This window comes from Myotis nattereri, assembly GCF_964212035.1.
Source record: "Myotis nattereri genome assembly, chromosome: 13".
Taxonomy (NCBI): domain Eukaryota; kingdom Metazoa; phylum Chordata; class Mammalia; order Chiroptera; family Vespertilionidae; genus Myotis; species Myotis nattereri.
The window spans coordinates 7304676-7329554 of NC_138088.1; positions in this window are offsets into that span (position 1 = coordinate 7304676).

Genomic DNA, 24879 nt, shown 5'->3' on the forward strand with positions numbered 1-24879 from the left:
ACAGCCCAGCCCCAGCCGCATGAGGCCCATGGCACAGGGGTTCCCTATGGCACCGGGCCACCTATCACAGGTCCGGCAGCTCCCGCCAGGTGGTTCAATCTTTCAAACATAAAGTCATTCACACCCTTCTCCCGAGTGAGATTGTCCGATTTTCTGTAGATTTATACTAAAACTCCAACGCCTTTCCAGAGCCCAGAGGCCCATGAGCTCTGCTCGTTCACCCACCCTGCAGGCCTCCTGCCATCTACCTCCCAGCTGCTTCTCCCATGTCCCTCAACCAGGCCCAGCTTGCCCCTCCTCAGGACATTTGCACTGACTGCTCCCCACATCCCCACATAACCAAGCTGCCCTCTCTTCACTCCCAACCTAAAGAAAGCCCCTCAGAGGAGAGGCCCCTGGCTGCGCCCAGCGGCCACCCGCCCCACCTCTCCCTCTGCCTCTGTTCCCCTCTGACAGTCCCACACCACTGGTGGTGATTTGAGCGTCTCATTCATCTTCTGTGAATGTAGTGTCTTTCCCACCTGTGTTGCCAGCCCTTGATGAAGGCAGAGGACACGGTGAGTGTGTGATTCATATGTGAGCACTGGACGGTGAGCGCCTTCCCAGGTGCCTTTCCAAGGCAGAGATGCAGAGTCCTGGCTCCGGGACTGAGGGCCAGGAGCCTGTGGACCTGCCTCACAGAGGGGGTGACGGAGGCAGGAAACGCCGCACACATCCTCCTGGGAAGGGTAGGCCCATGGTGCCCTGGCAAAAGCAGACTGGGGACATGCAAGGGGTACGTGCAGAAGCTGACATCCAGGTGTGGGGAGCTGGGGGCAGGCACGGGCACTGGGGGCTCAGGGGACCAAGAGTAGGAGGCCTGTGCGTGACACCAACTAGTGGGCTCCTGGGCTTTGGAGTTAGCAGCTCTCCAGGCTGCAGCTGGCCAGGCTCAGCTGAGCCTCCCTGGAGAAGAAGTTATATAAACAGGATGTCCCCTGCCCAGTCGCTGATGTGCCTTTGATAAGTGCTAAATCCTTGTAGGTTTCTTTTCCCAAACAGTTTCACTATTGGTTTGAAGCCATAGCTCTGATGTAGGACAATGAATTCCACACTTTTCTCCTTCCTGACTCAATCACCATGTTGGGGGAAGGAGGGAGGGATAGAGAGAGAGGGAGAGAGGAGGTAAGAGAGGGAGAGAATCTGAATACAGGACAGAAAAAGGGTGAGAAAGGGAAGGAAATAACAAGAGGAAAGGGAGGGAGAGGGTGAGACACATGGGAAGAGGGAAAGAAAGAGCTGAGTGATTATGTAATTTCTCTAAAGTAAACCAGCTAAATGAAGTGGAGCTTTGGGAAGCTGAAGGGACCAACGTGGGACGTTTCAAGGGCTGGAACTCTGTGAACTCCCGGATTATAAAACACTTTCCTTCAAGAAATGGGTCTCACCAGAAATCCTGTGTTCTGGCCCGTGCTCTCCTCCCCCGGGGTGTGGCCAGATCCCATCCCTGGGAAGTAACAGCAGGTGGGGAGTCTCCGCCACACTGGGGCCACACGGGGGCTGGTCACACTGGGATGTACACTGTCCTGGCGGCCTGTTCTCCAAGCGCAGAAGGCAGTGTGGAGGGCAGAAAGAAGCACCTTTTGGAGCTGAGACCACATGCTAGTGGGTGGCTGCGTGACCCTCAGTAAGTCCCTCAGCATTTTCAACCTCTATTTCTTCATCCATAAAACACAGAGAATGAGAATATCAGCCTCTCAAGGTTCTTGTCAAAGTTCAGAAGGAACAAGATGAGGGCAAGTATCCGTAACAGAACACGCTGTGCCCACAGGGAAGTAAGACAGCAGAGTTGCCTGTAGGTGACATGCATCTGCATTATGTGGAGCATCTGTGCAAGCAGGTGAGTATGATCACATGCTAGCAGGAAGGTATGATCACATGCCAGCAGGTGGGTATGATCACATGCCAGCAGGTGAGTATGATCACATGCCAGCAGGTGGGTATGATCATATGTCAGCAGGTGAGTATGATCACATGCCAGCAGGTGGGTATGATCACATGCCAGCAGGTGGGTATGATTACATGCCAGCCGGTGAGTATGATCACATGCCAGCAGGTGGGTATGATCACATGCCAGCAGGTGAGTATGATACATGCCAGCAGGTGGGTATGATCACATGCCAGCAGGTGGGTATGATACATGCCAGCAGGTGGGTATGATCATATGCCAGCAGGTGGGTATGATCACATGCCAGCAGGTGAGTATGATCATATGTCAGCAAGTGGGTATGATCACAGGCCAGCAGGTGGGTATGATCACATGCCAGCAGGTGGGTATGATCACATGCCAGCAGGTGAGTATGATCACATGCGAGCAGGTGGGTATGATCACATGCCAGCAGGTGAGTATGATACATGCCAGCAGGTGGGTATGATCACATGCCAGCAGGTGGGTATGATCACATGCCAGGAGGTGGGTATGATCATATGCCAGCAGGTGGGTATGATCACATGCCAGCAGGTGAGTATGATACATGCCAGCAGGTGGGTATGATCACATGCCAGCAGGTGAGTATGATCACATGCCAGCAGGTGGGTGGACCCAAAAACACCTCTGTGCTCCCTGCATACTGGGAAAGTCTGACATACTTTCCACCTGTTCCAGGTGCCCAGCCCAGAACAAAGATGCATCTCCCAGGTTTTCAAGACGAATCTGTTGAACTTCATAAATGAGTCCTTTGCTACATGCCAGGCCTGTGCTGTGTGCAGGGCTCTGAGATGAGTAGCAATAGTAGCTGATGACTAACCACTTGGTTTTCATATCTATCTCCTTTAATCCTCCCACCATCCTATGTGGTGGATATTTTCTTATTTTGCAGACGGAGAACCTGAGGTTCTTGAGTCCAAAGGCCATTCAGCCATTACTGGGGGAGTCCACTAGCATCTAATGATTGCCAAGCGTGTGCTAATAACCACCACATGAAGTTCCCTCACAATAAGACATGCCCTTGACTTTGAGGACCTTGGAGAGTGGGAAGAAAATAGATGTGAAAATGAGCAAGATGTGTGCAATGAGTGCCATGGGAATCGGGTAAGAGTTTAGTGTCCAACCTACACAACCCTCATGCTGCGGAGCAACCTCCCAAGGTGGGGACATTTGATCCTGGGGGAGGGAGGTGCTAGAAGCTGTGCTGCTTCATGATTGAACTGTAACACAATCGAGCTGTTCCACAGCCCTGCTGTCCTCACAGTTGTGCTGTATGACAATTGAGCCATTGGCAGTGAACAGGTTTCCTTCTTCACCACAGTCCAAATCGGGGGTCACTGTTGGCATTGAATTGGCACCAGTGACCATTGGTTGGCACATGCAACCAGGCTGGACTTATGTATGACTTGTTTTTATTTACTAGACTGTACTCTTGAGGTATTCTTGCAGTATAAAGACTCAAGATGCACTTCAGTTTTGGGGAAATTTCTTCTTTGTTCAAATTTTATCCTCTCATTTTTTTATTTTATTTTATTTTATTTTTTTTTATTTGGCGGAGGTATAGGCGGACGTGTCCTGTGCCTTGTCCTGGAGCAGATAAGGGTGAGCAGCTGAAACGGGTAACATTCAGCCCGAATAGGTAGAGGATTTTCAGCTGAGAGATTGTCTGCAGCTAGGAAAGACTGAGAACCCCCCAGGGAAAAAAAGGACGGTTGGAGACTGCGGCTGAAGCCTCTCCAGGTGCGCCAGCTAAGCAGCGGAGACTGCGCCATCTTGGGTGGTTGTTGCCGGCATCCAGAGACCAGCTACTAACCTGGAAACAATGGATCTCAAGCAGCATGACTGCGTGAACTCAGACGAGCACTGCTTCTTCTCACGGAAAGGTTGGACATCCCCTAAAGGTGCGGTTTGCAGTTCGGGTTGGAGGGAGGACCGAGCTCGCGCGCGCGGGGCGGAATCTGCGCCCCACAGAGTCCGCAGCCGCTGGGACCAGCGTGACCCGCGAGTGGGGAAGGGGCCCCACAGGGCTGCTGGCAGAAGGGAACGCGAAAAATGAGCCCATAGCTGGACTGGATGTAAAGGAGCAGCCTTGGACTTTGCCAATCTGCTGGCTGCTTGGTGCCAGGGGCAAGTGGGCGCGCGGAGACTGCGCGCGGAGACTGTGCGCAGACCTGGAAGGTGGAGGCTTACAAATTCGCACAACTATCAGGCTCTTGTTACAGTTCCCCTTAGATCCGTGCATTTGATTATTAAACCCAGCGCATGGGATTCCCCAGTTGGGGTCATTCGCAGAGCTTGTAGGGGAAAGTTCTTTTTGGGGAGCCTGGGAAACAGCAGACAGTGGCAAGGAACCAGCTCTGGGCAGTGGTCTTTCCCGAATCAGTTCCAAATACCATAGAGGACAAAACCCTACTGATAGAGAGGACTTAGAGCCTCGGTGGTAAATCCAGACACACTGCCACCCAGAGGCAGAGCCACGAACTGTCTCTTTTGCGATCACAAATAAAGGCAGTCTGGTAAAAAAATACAACCTGCCTTAAAATCAGGTCTGTGGTTTACTGCACAGAGGGACAGTGCATCGCAGGGAAGTTCAACACTCCCCTGAATGCCTGGCAGGACTGAGGCATGCCAAAAAGAAGAGTGGAAGATCTGAAGCACCTTCACTTCCGAATATTTATATATATATATATATTTTTTAATTCTTTTTTCACCATTTCATTAAGAACCTATTTTATTTTTTTTTATTTTTTATTTTTTTCATCACCTGATTTTACCTTTTTAATTACTACATTTTTTTAACCAGTATTATTGCTATCATTTTACCATTTTTTCAAGTGTCATTTTATTTTTTACTATTTTTTTTTATTTTTCTTTATTTTATTTTGGGATTAGTGTTCTACACTCTATTTTCATCGTTCCTTTAGCATCATTTCTCTCTATCTCACATTTACCCTTAAGCCAAAACTCTCTTCCTCACTTTTCCCCTTTTGTTGTCCTGTTTCTCCTACCCATTCCTGCTTTGGATTTTACCTATTCCTTCTTTCTACCCACTGTCTAAATTTCACCCTACTTATATATCTAATTTCCAATCCCTCGCTCTCCCCATACAAATAGCCTCTTCCCCACCTCTATTTCATTCTCTTAATTTTTTTTTTGTTTTTGGTGTTGTTGTTGGTTTTTTTTTTTTTTTTTGGTCTTTTTGTGTTTTGTTTTTTTTTTTCTCTCCCTTTTCCCAATCTCATTTCAGCACTCCTTTTTGTTTTTTATTTTTCTCTCTAATATTTTTCTCTTTTTTCTTCTTTATCCCCTAATTCTCTTCGCTCGGGGGGGGGGGGTCACCTTTATTTGGGGTTATTAATATTGTGAATGCATTTAGTTCGGTGCCTTGTACGTTGTGCCTTGTTGTGTTGTATTTTGTGCCTTTGAATCAGCGCAACAGAGAGAGATCTACATAACCAAACACCTTGAGAAGAGAAATCATGGTGAAACAAAGAACCAACCCAAATATGAAAGAAAAACAGGCATCATCAGAAAAGGAAGTAAACGAAATAGAGGCAATGGAGGCAAGCAACCTGTCAGAGAAAGAATTCAGAGTAATGGTCATAAGGTGGATGAAAAGAATGGAAGACCAATTCAACAATATGTGTAGGAACCAAGAGGAAATGAAGAGAAACCAAGAAGAAATGAAAAACGACATCACTGCCATAAAGAACTCAATAGAAAGCATCAACAGTAGACTAGAAGAAGCAGAGGACCGTATCAGCGAGCTAGAAGACAAGGTAGAAAAAAATACCCAAACAGAACAGCTTCTAGAAAAAAAAAATTAAAAAGCAGGAAGAGAGCCTAAGAGAACTCTGGGACAATGCTAAACGAAACAACATCCGAATAATAGGGGTGCCAGAAGGAGAGGAAACTGAGCAAGGAATAGAAAACCTGTTTGAAAAAATAGTAACAGAAAATTTCCCTGATATAGGGAGGAAAAAACTCACACAAATCCAAGAAGCTCACAGAGTCCCAAACAAAATGAACCCGAAAAGACCGACACCAAGGCACATAATAATTAAATTGGCAAACACCAACGACAAAGCAAGAATCTTAAAAGCAGCCAGAGAGAGACAGAAAGTTACCTACAAAGGATCCCCCATCAGACTAGCGACCGATTTCTCAACAGAAACACATCAGGCAAGAAGGGAATGGAATGAAATATACAAAGTCATGCAAAGGAAGGGTCTGAATCCAAGAATACTATACCCAGCGAGGCTATCAATCAAAATTGAGGGTCAAATCAGGAGCTTCACAGACAAAAATGGTCTACGGGAGTTTATTACAACCAAACCAGCAATGCAAGAAATGATAAAGGGTCTGCTGTAAATAGAAAAAACAGGAAACAAAGAAGGAACGCAGCGGTAAAGAACAAAAATGGCGACTAACAAGTTTCTATCAATAATAACTTTAAATGTAAATGGATTAAATTCCCCAGTCAAAAGGCATAGGGTAAATGAGTGGATAAGAAAACATGACCCATATATCTGCTGTCTACAGGAAACCCACCTCAGAAAAAAAGACGCACACAGTCTGATGGTGAAGGGATGGAAAAAGGTTTTTCAGGCCAATGGAAGTGAAAAAAAAGCCGGGGTAGCAATACTTATATCTGACAAATTAGATCTCAAAGTGAAGGACATAAAAAGAGATCAAGAAGGCCACTTCATAATACTAAAGGGAGCAGTCCAACAAGAAGAAATAACTCTGGTAAATATATATGCACCCAATATAGGAGCACCCAAATACATAAGAAATCTTCTGGAGAAGATCAAGGGAGAGATTGACAGCAATACAATCATAGTAGGGGACCTTAACACCCCATTATCGCCACTGGACAAATCCTCTAAACAGAAACTCAGCAAAGAAACATCAATCCTAAATGACTCACTAGATCAGATGGAATTAATTGACATCTTCAGAACATTTCACCCCAAAGCCACAGAATATACATTCTCCTCAGGTGCACATTTGCCATCTTCAAAGATAGACCATATATTGGGTCACAGACAAAGTCTCTTCAAATTCAAGAAAATTGAAATCATATCAAGTATCTTCTCAGACCACAAAGGCATAAAACTGGAAATCAACTACAACAAAAACAATCCAAAAAAATCAAACACATGGAGACTAAATAGCATGCTATTAAACAACGACTGGGTCACCAGTGAGATCAAAGAAGAAATAAAAAACATCATGGCAACGAATGACAATGAAAACACAACAATCCAAAACCTATGGGACACAGCAAAAGCAGTCTTGAGAGGGAAGTTCATAGCTCTACAAGCCTACTGCAAGAAACAAGAAACAACGAGAATAAATGACCTAACTCTACAACTCGAAGAATTAGAAAGAGAGCAACAAAAAAAGCCCACTGTAAGCAGAAGGAAGGAAATAACAAAGATCAGAGCAGAGATAAACGACATAGAGACCAAAAAAACAATACAAAAGATCAACAAAACCAAGAGCTGGTTTTTTGAAAGGATAAACAAGATTGATACACCTCTAGCCAGGCTCACCAAGAAACAAAGAGAGAGGACCCAAATAAACAAAATCAGAAATGAAAGAGGAGAAATAACAACAGACCCCATAGAAATACAAAGGATTGTTAGAAAATACTATGAACAACTCTACTCCAACACACTAGACAACCTGGAGGAAATGGACATATTCCTAGATAAATACAACCTTCCAAAACTTAACTGGGAAGAATCTAAAAATCTCAATAGGCCAATAACTATGGAGGAAATCGAAGCAGTAATCAAAAAGCTTCCAGCAAACAAAAGCCCGGGGCCAGATGGCTTCACAAGGGAGTTTTACCAAACATTCAAGGAAGACCTAAAACCTATCCTCCTCAGACTATGTCGAAAGATCCAAGAGGAAGGAAGACTTCCCAGCTCATTCTATGAAGCCAACATCACCCTAATCCCAAAACCAGATAAAGACAATACAATGAAAGAGAATTATAGGCCAATATCCCTCATGAACATAGATGCCAAAATCCTCAACAAAATCCTAGCAAATCGGATCCAGCAGTACATCAAAAAGATCATACACCATGACCAAGTAGGATTTATCCCAGGGATGCAAGGATGGTACAATATCCGCAAATCAATAAACGTGATACATCACATAAACAAATTGAGAGAAAAAAACCACATAGTCATATCAATTGATGCGGAAAAAGCATTTGACAAAATCCAACACCCTTTCTTGATAAAAACTCTCAGCAAGATAGGAATTGAGGGATCATACCTCAACATAATAAAAGCCATATATGACAAACCCACAGCCAACATCATAATCAATGGGCAAAAACTAAAACCATTCCCCCTAAAAACAGGAACAAGACAGGGATGCCCCCTCTCACCACTCCTGTTCAACATAGTACTGGAAGTACTAGCCATTGTGATCAGACACGAAGAAGAAATAAAAGGCATCCAGATTGGAAAAGAAGAAGTAAAACTGTCCTTATTTGCAGATGACATGATACTGTACATACAGAACCCTAAAGACTCCATCAAAAAATTATTAGACTTAATAAATGAATTCGGCAATGTAGCAGGATACAAAATTAATGCTAAGAAATCCATGGCATTTCTTTACACCAATAGTGAACTTACAGAAAGTGAAACTACAGAAGCAATCCCATTTACCATTGCACCAAAAAAATTAAAATACCTAGGAATAAACTTAACTAAGGAGGTAAAAGACTTATATGCTGAAAACTACAGGACACTGAAAAAAGAGATAGAGGAAGACATAAACAGATGGAAGAATATACCGTGTTCATGGATTGGTAGAATCAACATCATCAAAATGTCCATACTACCCAAAGCAATTTATAGATTCAATGCAATCCCCATTAAATTACCAACGGCATATTTCAAAAATCTAGAACAAACGTTCCAAAAATTCATCTGGAATAAAAAAAGACCCCGAATAGCTGCAGCAATCCTGAGAAAACACAAAGTAGGTGGGATCTCAATACCAGATATCAAACTGTATTACAAAGCCACTGTTCTTAAAACAGCTTGGTACTGGCACAAGAACAGACATATAGATCAATGGAATAGAATAGAGACCCCAGAAATCGACCCAAACCACTATGCCCAATTAATATTCGACAAAGGAGGCAAGAGCATACAATGGAGTCAAGACAGTCTTTTCAATAAATGGTGTTGGGAAAATTGGACAGATACATGCAAAAGGATGAAACTAGATCACCAACTCACACCATACACAAAAATAAACTCAAAATGGATAAAAGACTTAAACGTAAGACGGGAAACCATAAAAATACTAGAGGAATCCACAGGCAGCGAAATCGCAAACATATGCCGAAGAAATTTCTTCTCTGATAATGCTCCTAGGGCAATGGAAACTAAAGAGAAAATAAACAAATGGGACTACATCAAAATAAAAAGCTTTTGCACAGCAAAGGAAACCATCAAAAAAAACAACAAGAAGACCCACTACATGGGAGAACATATTTACCAATGATACCACCGATAAGGGTTTAATTTCCAACATATACAGAGATTTCATGAAACTTAACAAAAGGAAGATAAACAATCCAATAAAAAAATGGGCAACGGACCTAGATAGACACTTTTCGAAAGAGGACATACAGAAGGCAGAAAGACATATGAAAACCTGCTCAAAGTCACTAATTATACGAGAGATGCAAATCAAAACGACAATGCGTTATCATCTCACACCTGTCAGAATGGCTATCATCAACAAATCAACAAACAACAAGTGTTGGAGAGGATGTGGAGAAAAAGGAACCCTTCTGCACTGCTGCTGGGAATGCAGACTGGTGCAGCCACTGTGGAGAACAGTATGGAGCTACCTCAGAAGTCTAAAAATGGAACTCCCATTTGACCCTGTGATCCCACTCCTAGGAATATATCCCAAGAAACCAGAAACACCAATTAGAAAGGATATATGCACCCCTATGTTCATAGCAGCACAATTCACCATAGCTAAGATTTGGAAACAGCCTAAGTGCCCATCAGCAGATGAGTGGATTAGAAAACTGTGGTACATCTACACAATGGAATACTATGCTGCGGTAAAAAAAAGGAACTCTTGCCTTTTGCAACAGCATGGATGGAACTGGAGAGCATTATGCTAAGTGAAATAAGCCAGTCAGAGAAAGATAAATACCACACGATCTCACTCATTTGTGGATTATAGAGAACAACATAGACTGATGAACAGGGACAGACCCAAAGACTGAGAAACAGCGATCAGGCTATCAATCCCCAGAAGGAAAGTAGGGGAGGGCGGGGGTAAGGGGAAGAGATCAACAGAAGGACTTGTATACATGTATATAAGACAAACCAATGGACATGGACAACAGGGGGATGGGAGCATGAGTTTGTGTGTGGGGGGGAGGTTGGGGGTTAAAGGGGGGGATGAGGACACATTTGTAATACCTTAACTAATAATAAAAAAAAATAATAATTAAAAAAAAATTTTATCCTCTCTATTTTTAATTTCCTTCTCTTTCTAGTAATTTGATATTAAACTTTTTGGCTTGATGTTCAATAATGGTTTGGGATATCCTCTCATATTTTTTGTTCTCTTTGCAATACAGGTCTATATTTAGAGATACTTTCTTGACCCTATTTGGCCAGCCTTCATCTTTCTTCCAGCCTTCTATTTTAGTGAACATATTTTTAATATTTAAAAGCTATTTCTTGTTATATGAAGGTTTCTTTTTAACATTACTTGCACTTTTTTATGGATGTAATATGTTCTCAAACCTCTGACTCTACTAACTGAAGGTTTTTGTTCTTCCTTTATGGTCTCTTTCCAGAATATTCTGTTTCCTTCAGGATTTAATTTTGTACTTTTCTTGTTGCTTGTTGTTTGCTTTTTATATTTTTATATTCTGGGCTTCCTCATGCACGTGGCCATTTTCCTTTGCCTGGGCTATGATCTTTGGACATAATATTCCATACAAATTTAATATGGACTGACGGTTTGTGTCTCCCCCACTCAAAAACATGCGCTGGAACTCTAGCTCCCAATGTGACCAAATATGGAGACAGGATGCCCAGAAAATAGTTAAGATTAAATGAGGTCATAAGGGCAGGTTTCTGACCCAACAGGATTATTCACGTAAGAGAGCTCACTCTTAGGTGTCAGGATGCGCCAATGTCACTGAGGACACGGTGAGAAGGTGGCAGGATGCACCAATGTCACTGAGGACACAGTGAGAAGGAGGTGGTCTGCCACCCAAGAGGAGAGCTCTCACCAGACATGAACTGGGCCTGGCTCTAGGACTTCCCAGCCTCCATACTGTGAGAACATACATTTCTGCTGTGTAAGCCCCCAGTCTGTGTATCCTGTTACAGCTTCCCTAGCAGATTGACACCATTCATTCGCTCCACAAACGGTACCTGACACCTGTTCTGGGCACTGAGGATTCAGCAGGGAACAAAACCGACAAAGGCCAGGCAAGCATCCTGATGCCTACATTTAAGTAGAGAGGGCAGAGAGGAAGTAACATATAGTATAATATCAGGAAGGGATAATTGCTTTGAAGAAAAGTAATGCTAAGTATCATATGGAAACAGGAAGGGAAGCGCTTGCTCAATTCTCCATGTGTATTCGAAGTCCTGGCTGGTTTCTGAGAGCAGTGGAGCCCTTGGTTCCCTGGGTCATGGCTTCTTGGCTGGGAGAATGTGAGACAAGGGAACGCCCTGGCTGGAGAGGAGCAGAGAGGGCTGCACTGGGGCTGAGGCGCTCAGGGAGGGTGGCCCACCATTCTTACAGGACCAGGCAGTGAAGGGACAGAGGTCAGGCCTGTGACCTCTGTAGGCTGAGCCCTGAGGTCGACTGACTCTGGGTGTCTTCTCTCCCCCGTTAAGGAGGGGTGTGAGACCAGAATTAAAGTTAAAACAATAAAGGAAAGGGATGCTTTTCCCGCCGATCTGCCTGTTATCACACCTGCTTCTCTCTGAAAGGAGTGTTGCCAAACCACACTTTCTCTTTTCAGAGGCCCCATCAGGGAAGCTGGTTGCATTTGCCATGGACCAAGCAATAGCCCAGGACCTTCTTCCTTGGGTGAGCTCAGGGCTGGCACTTACCTGGCAGCAATGCAGACCCCTCAGGTGAAGTGTCCAGGTGGTGGGGTATTGGCCACACGGCCAGGCTTCCAGAAGGCACCACAGAACCCTTCCTCCACTCAGGCTCAGAGGACCTGTGTCTGGGTCTGTGACCTTCTCTCCTTCCAGCAGAGCCCTGTTCCCAGGCCATGGGGCTCCCCGGGTGCCTGAGTGATGTCCCAGATCCTAGCAGCACCCCTAAAGCCACCAGCTCTTGGGGGAGGGCAGGAGTGACCTCTAAGCTATATTTTTATGGCTGAATCAACATCTGGCCAAAAGACTCCAAGGTTTGCAGAGACTGAAGGTCCTATGAGAAGAGAATGGGAAGTGAATGGGGCCGTGGCATTTGTTGAATCACCGCTGGCACTGCACGATGAGCTTAAAACTCTACTGGGGCGCAGGCTGCCCCATGGAAGGTGTGACCCTGAAGTGCAGAGAACATGGCAGGATGATTCCTTCTGGCTCTAGGGGGACTCCCAGACCCCTGGGGCAGTTCTGGTCCTTGTTCTGCCTTTTCTCTCTCTGAGTCTAATTCTCCTCGGCTCTTTCCTTCTGGAGCAGTGGTTCTCAACCTGTGGGTCACGACCCCTTTGGAGGTCGAATGACCCTTTCACAGGGGTTGCCTAAGACCGTCAGAAAACACATATATAATTACATATTGTTTTTGTGATTAATCACTATGCTTTAATTATGTTCAATTTGTAACAATGAAAATACATCCTGCATATCAGATATTTACATTACGATTCATAACAGTAGCAAAATTACAGTGAGGAAGTAGCAACGAAAATAATTTTATGGTTGGGGGTCACCACAACATGAGGAACTGTATTAAAGGGTCGAGGCATTAGGAGGGTTGAGAACCACTGTTCTGGAGTCTAGCGGCACCCTGTAAATGTCCCCGGGGCCTGCGTGGGAGAGGTGGAGGTGGCAATGGAGGACACACCTTCCTGGTTGGTTCTTGAGTCTTGTATGACTTCTATGATGGATGCTAACTGACACTTCTAAGCCAACCAGTGTATAGGCCTGGAATACATCTGCTTAACATATAGGTGTGTTTTGTTTAAAAATTAAGAAAATATTTCATTAAAAGAAGTAATAAAATGACTTTGGTGGCTGCCAAACAGGGAAGCGTGTGTGGGTCCTGCCAGGATGGGCAGTTTAGGGCTCCTGAGGCTAAGGGTGTTTGCCAAGGAACCCTTCCTGTGGGTCTTGCTCAGTCCGCAGGCAAAGCCAGCTGCAAGCTGGGCTGTGGGCCACAGTGCAGTCTGCCACCCCTCAGGGCTGAGAGCCCACCCCCCCACCCCCAGGGAGAGGCGGAGCTAGGACTCCCCTTCATCTAATCCATGGGACAGCCTCCCCTGCCTCTCTCAGCTGGAGGGTGACTCATTCACGTCCAATGTGAAAAGTAGCAGCACTTTGCCCACTGCATTCCTTAATTCCATCAATGTTTTCATGTGCTAGAGGTGTGCCGAGGTTCAAATGACAGTTTTCCAAACATCCTTTCCCAGAAAAGTTTACAGGGAAGGGCCTGGAGGGGCCCAGAGCCCATCGGCAGCCAGCAGGTGGAGAGCCAGGTTTCCATTCTTGTCTTCCCTTCCCTTCAGCGAAGTGGGCGTGGCTTTCCCACCAGTCCCGGCAGTGGAGGCAGGAAACAAGCAGCCTGTATCCTACTCTTTCCTTCCCAAAGAAACGCAGGCGCCAGAGCATCCTCTATCTGTGCATGCTCCAGTGTCCTTCCGTACAGGCGGCTGCGGCCCGCTGAGGGCTACCCTGAACTTCACAAGAGATCCCGGCACATGAAAGAGTCACTCACTAACTCCCGTCATTGTGACATTTCTTTCTTTTTGCTAAAAGATTAATCCTCAGTGTAGCCTCAGCTAAATGTTTAAAAATAAAGATTTCATAGCCTACATATAATTGAATTTATTAAGCTTAAACGGATCCATCCCATAGACCCAGTTTGCTGAGTTCAGTGGCACATAAGAAGATGAAATGAGGGGGAGCTGGGGAGTGGCTGCTTTAGAATTAGACTTCATGGAATGCTCAGGGAAGGCTATATTTCTGCGGAATAAAAACAAAGATGAGACAGGACGATGTGCGAAGTCTGATGATTTGGTTTAATGAAGATTGGGGAGCAGTGGCTTTCAGCCATAACCCAATATTCTCCCTCAGCTACAGTTGACGGCTGTATCAGAACTTTTCTCCTAAAGATGTCAGTATTCCAGTTATGTATTACCGTCTATCAAACCACCCCAAAGTGCAGTGACATAAAATCACCGCCCTCTCACTGTGCTCACAGGTTCTGTGGGCCACGAGTTTGAATAGGATGGAAGAGTGTGGCTTGTTTTTTCTCCATGATCTCTGGGGCCACAGCTGTAACGACTTGAGTGGCCAGGGGTGATGCTAACAGTGGGGGGGCTGGTCTAGAGCCATTTGGAGGTGCTCTCACTCAGTGTATGGCACCAGGGCTGGATGGCGGGCAGGCCAGGCTCTGCTCCGCCTGCTGAACACAGCACTTCCTCCTGGCCTTCGCATGAGGTTTAGGTGGCTCCCAGCGTGGTGTGGATTCCAAGAGAGAGGGCCTATGAGGGTGAATTTTAAGTGTCACATTAAATAAATCATGATATACAGATTCTTGATCAAACACTAGTTTAGTCTGTATGTCGATGTGAAAGGCATATTTTAAGATGCATTAACATTTAAATCAGTAAACTGTAAATAGAGCAGATGACCCTCCATAACGTGGGTTGGACTCATCTAGTCAGTTGAAAACCTGAAGAGAACAAGGACTAACCTCCCCCAAAGAAGAGGGATTTCTGCCTCCAGCCTACCTGGCTCTCAGGACTGCAATGCAACATCAACTTGCCTTTTCTCCGTCCTCCAGCCTACCCTGCAGATCTGGGACTTTCCCTCTCAGCAATTGTCCTCGCTGTATGCTCAGCGTCCAGGCTGGGCCCGAGCTGGCTTGCACCTCCCTTTTCTTGTTTTGCATCTTTGACTGTGTTAGCCTCCCGGCCCCCCGGGGCCTGCTCCTTTGGCATATCCACTGCAGTTGCACAGAGCATGTGTGTGCTGCTTGCTGAAGGGGGTGGGCCTAGCCAGGCTCAGGGCTCAGGCGCGGAGCACAGGTGTCTCCAGTGCTTCCCGACTGAATGCTGCTCACCTGCTCGGTGCCCACCTGTGACCTGCAGGCAACTGCACTTGTTTTAGCAACATGAGAATTGAAGGCACAGACTGTAGCTAAAGACCCTCCTGGTTGGATCAATATCTAAATACCATGAATCATTATAATCACATAGTCAATATTTACTCTGTGCCAGGCCCTGTGTGGGAGGGCTCCAATGTATTAAATTATTTTAACAGACTATAAGCCAGTTCTCTTGTTCCACTGCAAATGAGGAAACTGAGGCACAGGGAGATTAGATTTCCTCTCCAAGGACGCAGATGGGCTTGGTGGACTAAGATCCATACCCACACCAGCTCTTTAGGCTTCTCACAACCACTAGGGTAGGTCTAAAAGCTTGTGTTCCACTCTAGCAATAGCCCATCCATTTAAATAGAAATCCTCAAACTAAGGGCTAACAGACTTGCACTCTTCCAGGACAGAGCCGGTCCAGGGCAGGTGCAGTGTGGGCCAGGCCAGGAGCCCATGCAGATGGGCTCACCATGCAGGCCAGGGCAGCTGCACGCTGCCACCTTCGTCACGCCGCTCAGCCTTCGCCCTGCCTGTCCTCCCTCTTCCCCTCCCACGGTGGTCCCTCTGCTCCCTGGTCAAGCTGACCTCTCCGTGTCTTGTTTTTTCCACAGCTGTGCTCAGGGCATGGAAGTTAGCAGGGAATTGGTTTCTAATTGTATCCTGTGAGTCATGAACATCTCCCAGCTAAGAATAACTACCGCTAACCCCTGCCCAGGACCACAACCTCAGAGCACTTCTGCCCAGCAGAGCCCAGCCGACCCTTCCCACCTGCTCTCGTCAGGAAGCAGGTGGCTGTGCTGGTCTTCCAGGGGGAGGGCCAGGCCCAGGGAAGAGGGGGGTGGCTCTTCCATGCCGGGACACCTGACGCCAGCCCCAGTGGGCGGGGCCTGTGTAATCTGAATGCTGCATTGCCTACATTGGGACTTCAGAGAGCACACAGATGGGGCAGATGCCCCCAGCCCTGCCCCACAGTATGGGCTATGGCAAAAGGAAAAGTTAGTCTCTGTGAGAGAATCTCTAAGAGACAGACAGGAAAAAGACGAAGTGTAGAAAGCCTGGAGCGGCTCAGCGGCACATGGCAGTGATTGGAGTCTCGGGGGACCTCCTTACATCCCTAGGAAATCAAGCAGGTGGTGGTGCGGGCTCTAAGGGGCTTGAGAGTAATTATCCGGTTTCTTCCTCAGAAGGATGTCATTTATAGCTGAGCAAGAAGAAAGCAAATCCACCCTCTGACCTTGGCTTTTTGACTGTGCCCACCTCAGGACCGGGGCTGGAAGTGGCCGCGCGCACATCTGGACTGGACAGCTGGGTCTGGGAGAAAGGCAGGCGTGCTCAGTAAAAGGACGCAGGTCTTTGTTATCTCCAGAGCCTCACGGCTTCGAGTCAGGGCAAGAGTCTTGATTTGCCTGGTGTGGGAGGGAGAGAGGGGATTGGGAGTGTTGGGAATGGCTCCGTCATCCAGTAGCATGGGTAAGGTGGGCGTGGAAACTGGGGCCTGCCTCCCAGCCAGTGCCTGGCAAGATCCTGCAAATCAGGAGCCCCCTCACCCTAAAAGGCTCCTGGGATGTGGGCCACTGGGCCCAACTGAGCTTTGAGGTTGTGCTGTCAGCTTCTGCAGTAAGCTTGGCACACAATCGCGCTTGCACGTGGACACACTCACACTCACTCACACACACACTCTCTCTCACACACACACATACACACACACCTCCAGCCAGCTTGAGATCACTCAGAGTCCAGGGCAGAAGGAGACACGTCTGTTCTTTCTGAAGAACATCGGGCTTTATTAGTTTGCTTCCCTTTCCCCCTTTCTCTGTCTCCACTTCCTCACAGGACAAATTGGTGCCAGGCACAAAAGTACTCACTAAAAGGTATTAAGTATGATATGTTATCTTCTTTTAAAATAACAACTTTAGTGTTTGATTGTAGAATTAATACAAGTTCAACTGTAGGAAATCTTGAAAATACAGATACAGGTAATGAGGAAAATAAAAAGTCTCTAAATTTCCACAATTTTGACAAACACATTAGCATGAGCATATTTTCTCTCATATTTAATTCAGTAAAGTAGCAGGATGCAAAATTAATACTCACAAATCAGTTGCATATTTACACACCAGTAACAAACTATTCTGAAAGAGAAATTTAAAGAATAATCTCATTTAGAATTACATAAAAAATACCTAGAAATAAATGTAACCACAGAGGTAAAAGACCTATACTAGGAAAATTATAAGACATTGGAGAAAGGTAACCTGGAGAGCATCATGCTCAGTGAAAAAAGCCAGTCAGAGAAAGACAAATATCATATGATGCCACTTATCTGTGGGGTCTAATGAACAAAATAAACTAACAGACAAAATAGAAACAGACTCATAGATTCTGAAAACAGACTGACAGCTGTCAGAGGAGAGAGTGGTTGGAGGGTTGGGTGGAAAAGGTGAAGGGATTAAGCAAAAAAACAACAAAAAAATCTCATAGACACAGCACAGTATGGTGACTACCAGAGGGAAAGCACAGTATAGTGACTACCATTGGGTAGGTGGATGGGGGTAAAGGAGGGATAAATGGTGACGGAAGGAGACTTGACTAGTGGTGGTGACACATAATACAATTTACAGATGATGCAGTATTGAATTGTACACCTAGAACCTATATAGTTTTATTAACCAACTAGAGGCCTGGTGCATGACATTCATACACTGGGGGCCAGGGGGCCCCTCAGCCTGGCCTGCACCCTCTCAGTCCAGGACCCCTCAGGGGATGTCCGACTGCCGACTTACGCCTGCTCCACACGGCTAAGGCAGGCAGTTGGACATCCCCCAAGGGTTCCTTAGCGCTGCCGCGGAGACAAAAGAGGCTCCTGCCACTGCCACTGTGCTCTCCAGCCATGAGCCTGGCTTCAGGCTGAGTGGCGCTCCCCCTGTGGATGTACACTGACCACCAGGGGGCAGCTCCTGCATTGAGCATCTGACCCCTGGTTGTCAGTGCGTGTCATAGCGACCAGTCATTCCACTGTTTGGTCAATTTGCATATTAACCTTTTATGATATAGGATGTCACCCCAATAGATTCAATAAAAAAAATTTTAAGTAAAAAAAAAAGATTTAAGAAAGAAATTGAAGGAGATGTAATTAAATAGAAACACATGCTGTGCTTATGGATAGTTAGAAAACAATTAACATTATTAAAATGCTCATGCTACAAAAGAATCTATAGATTAAATGCAATCCCTATTAAATATCAATGGCATTTTTCACAGGAAAAGCAAATAATCCTAAAATTTATATGGAAACACAAAATAGCCCAATAGCCACAGCAATCTTGGGAAAGAAAAGTTGGAGGTAGCAGGGTACCCGATATCAAGCTATACTACAAGGATGTACAAATAAGAAAGGAATGCTACTGGTATAAAACCAGACACATAGATCATTGGAACAGATTAGAAAGCCCAGAAATAAACCCATACCTATGTGTTCAATTAATCTATGACAAGGAGGCAAGAATGGGGTAGTCTCTCTAACTGTACAGACACATGCAAAAAAAAGGAAACCAGACCATTTTCTTTTATTATATTCCAAAAACAAACTCAAAATGGGTGAATGACTTAAATGTAAAATCCAAAACCATAAAACTTCTAAAGGAAAACATAGGCAGTAATATTTCTGACTAAGGTGCCTATATTCTTTCAAATTAGTGTTTCAGAATTCTTCGTATAAATTCCCAGAAGTGAGGCAGTTCCATTTTTAATTTTTTGAGGTAACGCCATGCTTCTTTCCACAGTGGTTGCACCAATCTGCATTCATATGTTCTTGATACAAGCCATTTTGTTGAGCTTTGTGTGTTGCAACTATTTCCTACTACTTCATGACTTTCCTTTTCCTTTTCTGAATTATATATTTTAATGTGCAGGTGTTCTTAAATTTTATTTTGTGATTGGTTCTTTTTAGCTCCCATTTAAGAAATATTTGTATCTACCAAATCATGTGATATTCTCCTTTATTATCTTCCTAAAACTTCATTTTTTACAGTCATAGTCATAATTCACCTGAAAGTATTTTTGTTTGTGTATCTGTGATGTGAAATATGGCTCAAGTTTCATTTCTTCCCCCAAAGAGTTTTAATATATACAGCATCATTTCTTGAAATAGCCTTATTGTCTTGGCTGGTGTGGCTCAGCTGGTTGAGCATTCTCCCATGCTGAAAGGTTGCCAGTTCAATTCCTGGTCAGGACACATGCCCAGGTTATGGATTCAGGCCCTCGTTGGTATGTGTGCAGAGGCAACCAATCAATGTTTCTCTTTCACATTGATATTTCTTTCTCTCTCCCTCTCCCTTCCTCTCTCTCTAAAATTAATAAAAACATATTTTTAACAAAGTGCTCTATAATTGCACTTTATCATAAATTATTTACCCACATTTAACTGAGTATATTTCTGAGCTCTCTGTTTTTTCATTTATATATTTGTGTATTGTTTCCTAATGTCACAAACTATTTTTTCAATATGTCAATATGTTTTTATTGATTTTTAGAGAGAGAGGAAGAGAGAGGGGTAGAGAGATAAAAAACATCGATGGTAAAAAAATAAAAAATCAGCGATTGGCTACCTTCTACATGCCCTCTATGGGGATCTATCCCTGACCAGGAATAGAACCAGTGACCTCTTGGTTTTGGTGTTGATGCTCAATCACTGAGCTATACTGGCTGGGCTGTCACAAACTCTTAATTATTGAAGATTTATAAGACTGGATACTTAGCAGAGTAATGTCTCCAACTATGTCCTTCTGCTAAAATTATATTGGCTACTCTTGGCTTTTAAAATTTTTTCATACAAATTTTTTTTAGAGATTGCCTTAAGTCTGTAGGTCAATTTAAAAGAGAATTAAAATTTTTGTATTATTGAGTATTCTTATCCATGAACATGGTAAATCTCTTAATTTATTAGGTATGATATGAATTTATCTCAATGTTTTAGAGATTTCTGTGTAGAGCTATTGCACATCTATTATTAGATTTATTACTAGATCTGTGGTTGTATTGACAGGTTTCAAAATGGCATATTTTTATCTCTAATTTTCTAACTGTATTTTTTATTGTTGTTACTAGAGGCCCAGTGCATGAATTTGTGCATGAGTGGGGTCCCTCTGGGTGGCCTGCAGGGCTTGGGCTGAAACCTGCAGTCCAATGCTGCCTGCAGCTCCTACCTGCCACTCCCACGCATCCTGGCCCCACTGTGCCTGCTGCAGGCTCGCGCCCAATCAGTCCCCATCAGGAGAGGCTTGTGCTGCTGCAGCAGCACTCGCCAGCCATGAGCTCTGCATCTGACACTCTCCCAAGGGGCTTCAACATATGAATATGGGGTGGACACAATTCCATTCATAAAACCATACTGTTTTAATTATTATAGCTTTATAATATAAATTTTACCTGCTTAATGAATTGCTTCCATTTCTTCTTTATTTTCAGAATTATTTAATCCAGTCATTTAATTTTACTCTTCCACCAGGAAGAGAGACAGGTAATGAGAGAGGAGTTCATGGACAATTGGAAGTAAAATCTAGAGGAAATCCATAAAGTGCTAGAGAAGTAGACAAGGAGAAATATGTTATGCATTCTGAGCTATTTAGGTCTCTCTTGCTCAATCTCTCATTGCAGGTAAAATAGGGCAATGGGTCTCTCAGGTACAGTGGTAGAAGACTCTACCACTTTCTGGAGCAATCAAGGGAGGGAATTCCTATTGTCTTTCATCCAAGTCATATTCTTCTGGTAAACTCATAGAGCGTACTGTAACCTCCATGAAGGTCTTGTGTGTCTTTCACTTTACTACTACTATTAACAACTACCATCTAAAAGCATTAAATCTCCCCTAATTGATTCCTCTCAATAACCCTGAGAGTTATATATTCCTTAGTGTACAGATGAGGAAACTGGGGTTTATGAAACCTAAATCACTTTCCCAAGACCTTATTACTTGTTGGTAGAGCTGAAAATTGATCCCATGTTAGTCTGACTCTACTTATCTTCCCCACTGGCTTATGTCCTCTCCTAGCTGAGTAAGAATCTTGGAGCACTGGGTCTATTGTCCTGAGTGCCTGGGTCTGGAGCAAGAGAGTGATTCCAAGGATTTGCAACCAAGATTTTGTTGGGCCAACAGGTGTGAGAAAAGTAGATACTAAGGCATAAATTGAGAAACTAGCTGATAGTTGTGTTGGCAGCAAGGGAGTAAATGGGAGGCCAAACTATATATTCCCTGATTTGTTTCTTAATATAGTGTCCCTCCAAACTTCATGTTTACCTGGAAACTCAGTTTGTGACCTTATTTGGAAATGGGATATTCAAAGATGTAATCAGTTAAGATGAGGTTATACTGAATTAGGATGGGTCCTAAATCCGATATGATTAGTGTCCTTATAAGAGGAGGAATGGACACATAGATTTAAAAAAAAAAAACAACATTGTGAAGGCAGAGGCAGAAATTATGCTGCCACAGGCCAACGAATGCCAAGGATTCATGGTGACCATCAGATACTGGAAAAGGAAATGAAAGTTCTCTCCCTAGAATTCAGCCGTGGGCAAACTACGGCCCGCGGGCCGGATCTGGCCCATTTGAAATGAATAAAACTAAAAAAAAAAAAAAAAAAAAAGACTGTACCCTTTTATGTAATGATGTTTACTTTGAATTTATATTAGTTCACACAAACACTCCATCCATGCTTTTGTTCCGGCCCTCCGGTCCAGTTTAAGAACCCATTGTGGCCCTCGAGTCAAAAAGTTTGCCCACCCCTGCCCTAGATGCTTTGGAGGGAGTATGGCTCTGGTGACACCTTGATTTCTGACATCTGGCCTCCTGAACCATGAGAGAATACATTTTTATTATTTTAAGCTACTCAATATCTGGCAATTTGTTACACTAGCTCTAGGAAACTAATACACAGACCTAGGATGGGGGGTTGGGGGAGACATCACAGATATTTCTAATCTCTTGCTTTATTGATTGCCTGACTTTTGGGATTATCTCTGCTTCAGGGCATGTGCGATGCAGATGAAATAGAAATCTGGAGTTGGAGCTGGAGCTGCTTCGGGTATGTTGTTTCAGGCTATAAGGGTTCTCAGAATGAGCAGTGAGTGGCATGTAGTGGGTCCTGTGTACATCAGTTTGCTGAGTGAATGAATAAATGTATGAATGATGGGCATAAGCGATAGAATGAATGCATTTATGAATGATGGGCATGAGATTCCTCTTTGTGGGAACTGGGCTTCTTCATAGTTCCCTTTGATTCAGTTGTCTGTGGTTCGGTGTGGTGTAGGGTGTAGGGAATGCACTTGAAAATCAGACAAACCTAGTGACCTGATGTGTGATTTGGAGCCAGTAAGTTAGCCTCAACGAGCCTTTGTTTCTTCACTTGTGAATGAAAGGCCAATGCTTGCCTCCAGGATTACTGAGGATTCGCTGTCTGGGCACCTGGCCTCGCATATGATCCTGCCTGGTTACAACTGCTGTCATGTTGATTTGCCCCACTCCTCTTCCCAAGTGGACGTGCATAATGGCTCTGCAAGGAGGAAGTTGCATGCCCACGTTCTGTGGTGTGAATCTGTGTGATATGTATATTTTTAGTTGGGAGGTATGTACAAACTAATGTGTGTTCATCAATTGGTTGTCCTTAAATAAAGCTGAGAAGCGATGACCTCTCTTGGCAGTTGCTGAATTCAGCTCTAGAAAATCCAGTTTTCCAAGTAGGCGCCTCTGAGGGTGGAGCATCAGAAATGAAGTCACTTGGTCACACATTTTAAATCTCTATAACATTTTTCTCATTCATCCCAGCACTGTCAACGCAGGCATCACCCAGCCTGTGTGTAGACAGCTTTCTAAACGAAGTGGTAAGTCCATTGGCTCTGGTTTCATAGACACGCTTTTCCAGTGTTGGCTACTGTACTCAATAAATCACCATCTCTTAAGGAAGTAAGAAGGAATGAAAAAGAGAGGAAGAAGAGAAAGGGCATCAGTTTTGACTGATATTGATCCCAGGAACTTCTCTCTCAGAGTCAAATTTAGGAAGAGTGTCTGAATGCAAGTGTTATTTGTGGACACCATTAACCAGTCCGAGATCTGTATGTCAGCATTCCTCGCACTGAGCTGGGACCCTGGGGAGCTCGCTCCCTAGGTGTTTGTAAGGGAGCAGTGGAGAGTTGGACTGCTGAGGGCCGCTGCTCCAGGTACCTTGGAAGCAAATGTTGGCAAACAATTTCTCTGAATAGCTTGGTTCCCAGCCAATTTCTTAAACTTCACCAGATCCTATAACCAGAGCAAAGTACCTTTAAGGCCCAATAGCTGATTTTATATCCAGGCACATATACAAACTATTCGATGACACTACGGTGGTATATTTATGGTTTTGTAAATCCATTCTTTAGACACCTAGTGCCTTAGACACCTTGGACAACTATTTGGATAGTTGGGAGGAGGGAAAAGCAAAAAATCCCTTAAATAAGGCAGAGTTGGTATCAAAGTTCGATGTGACCTAAACATCGGTGCTTTTTCCACCACAGTGCACTGCTTTGGAGGTGTTGGACATCGGGGCCTCTTCTAATCTGGCCTCAGCTTCTCTACGTGGCTGAGGTCCCCATAAATCTACGCTTGCCCTCCTGGTCTCCAGCCAATAGCTTTTGCCCGTTGGCTGCCTGCCAGGTTTCTAAATAAAGCGCAGCACTTCTGCTTTAGCCCCTCTTTCTATCTCCTGCATTTTCCTAGCTCCCTTTTTGATAGCACATACTCTTGAGTCTCTAATTGTTCACCTGGCTGCCTTTCTCACCAACCTGACAGCTCCTGACGCAGGATACTGCTGGGCTCTAGTGGCCTTCCTTAGACAAGGATTATTTGATGGATGAAGGAAGTAATGAAGGATTAATCCAATAAAAACTCTCAGAAAAAGGCCCAAAGGCCTTGGGGTGAGGTGCACTATTATCCTTATACATCACACACATCGTTATATATCATGCTTAATAAACCATGGCTGAGCCAGGTCTCACTGAACAGAACACACACTTCATTCTGTAAAGGCAGAAGTCCAAGTTTTGTTATAAATTAAGCATAAGAAATAATTAGCATTGCAGATATTAGCCTGTATATCCAATTATCTCATGTTTCCCAAGGGGGAGTTTAACTGCTAATTCAACAACTAGATTAGCATGTGACTTTGAGCAAGAATCCATTATTCTTTAATCTTCTCACTTATACGGGACAGATAAAATGTCCTTGATGTTTAATTCAAGGGCTCATTAGTTTGAGTTTGTGAAAGCTCTGAGCATCTTGGGAAAAATGCTTGCCACAGGACACATGGCCATGCAACCTCACTCCCTGTGGGGCATGTTGGATGGTGGAAGTTGTCTCCATGCCTTCTAAAGAAGAACATCTACATCCAAAGCACCGCTAGGAAAAAGGTTGCAGTGAGACATATTTCTGGCTAAGAGAGGACAGAATTAGCATTTCTCGAATAGTCTTCACTATTGGGTACAGACTGAAGCAAATACAGTTTTATCGAGCTTGATTTGGAGCA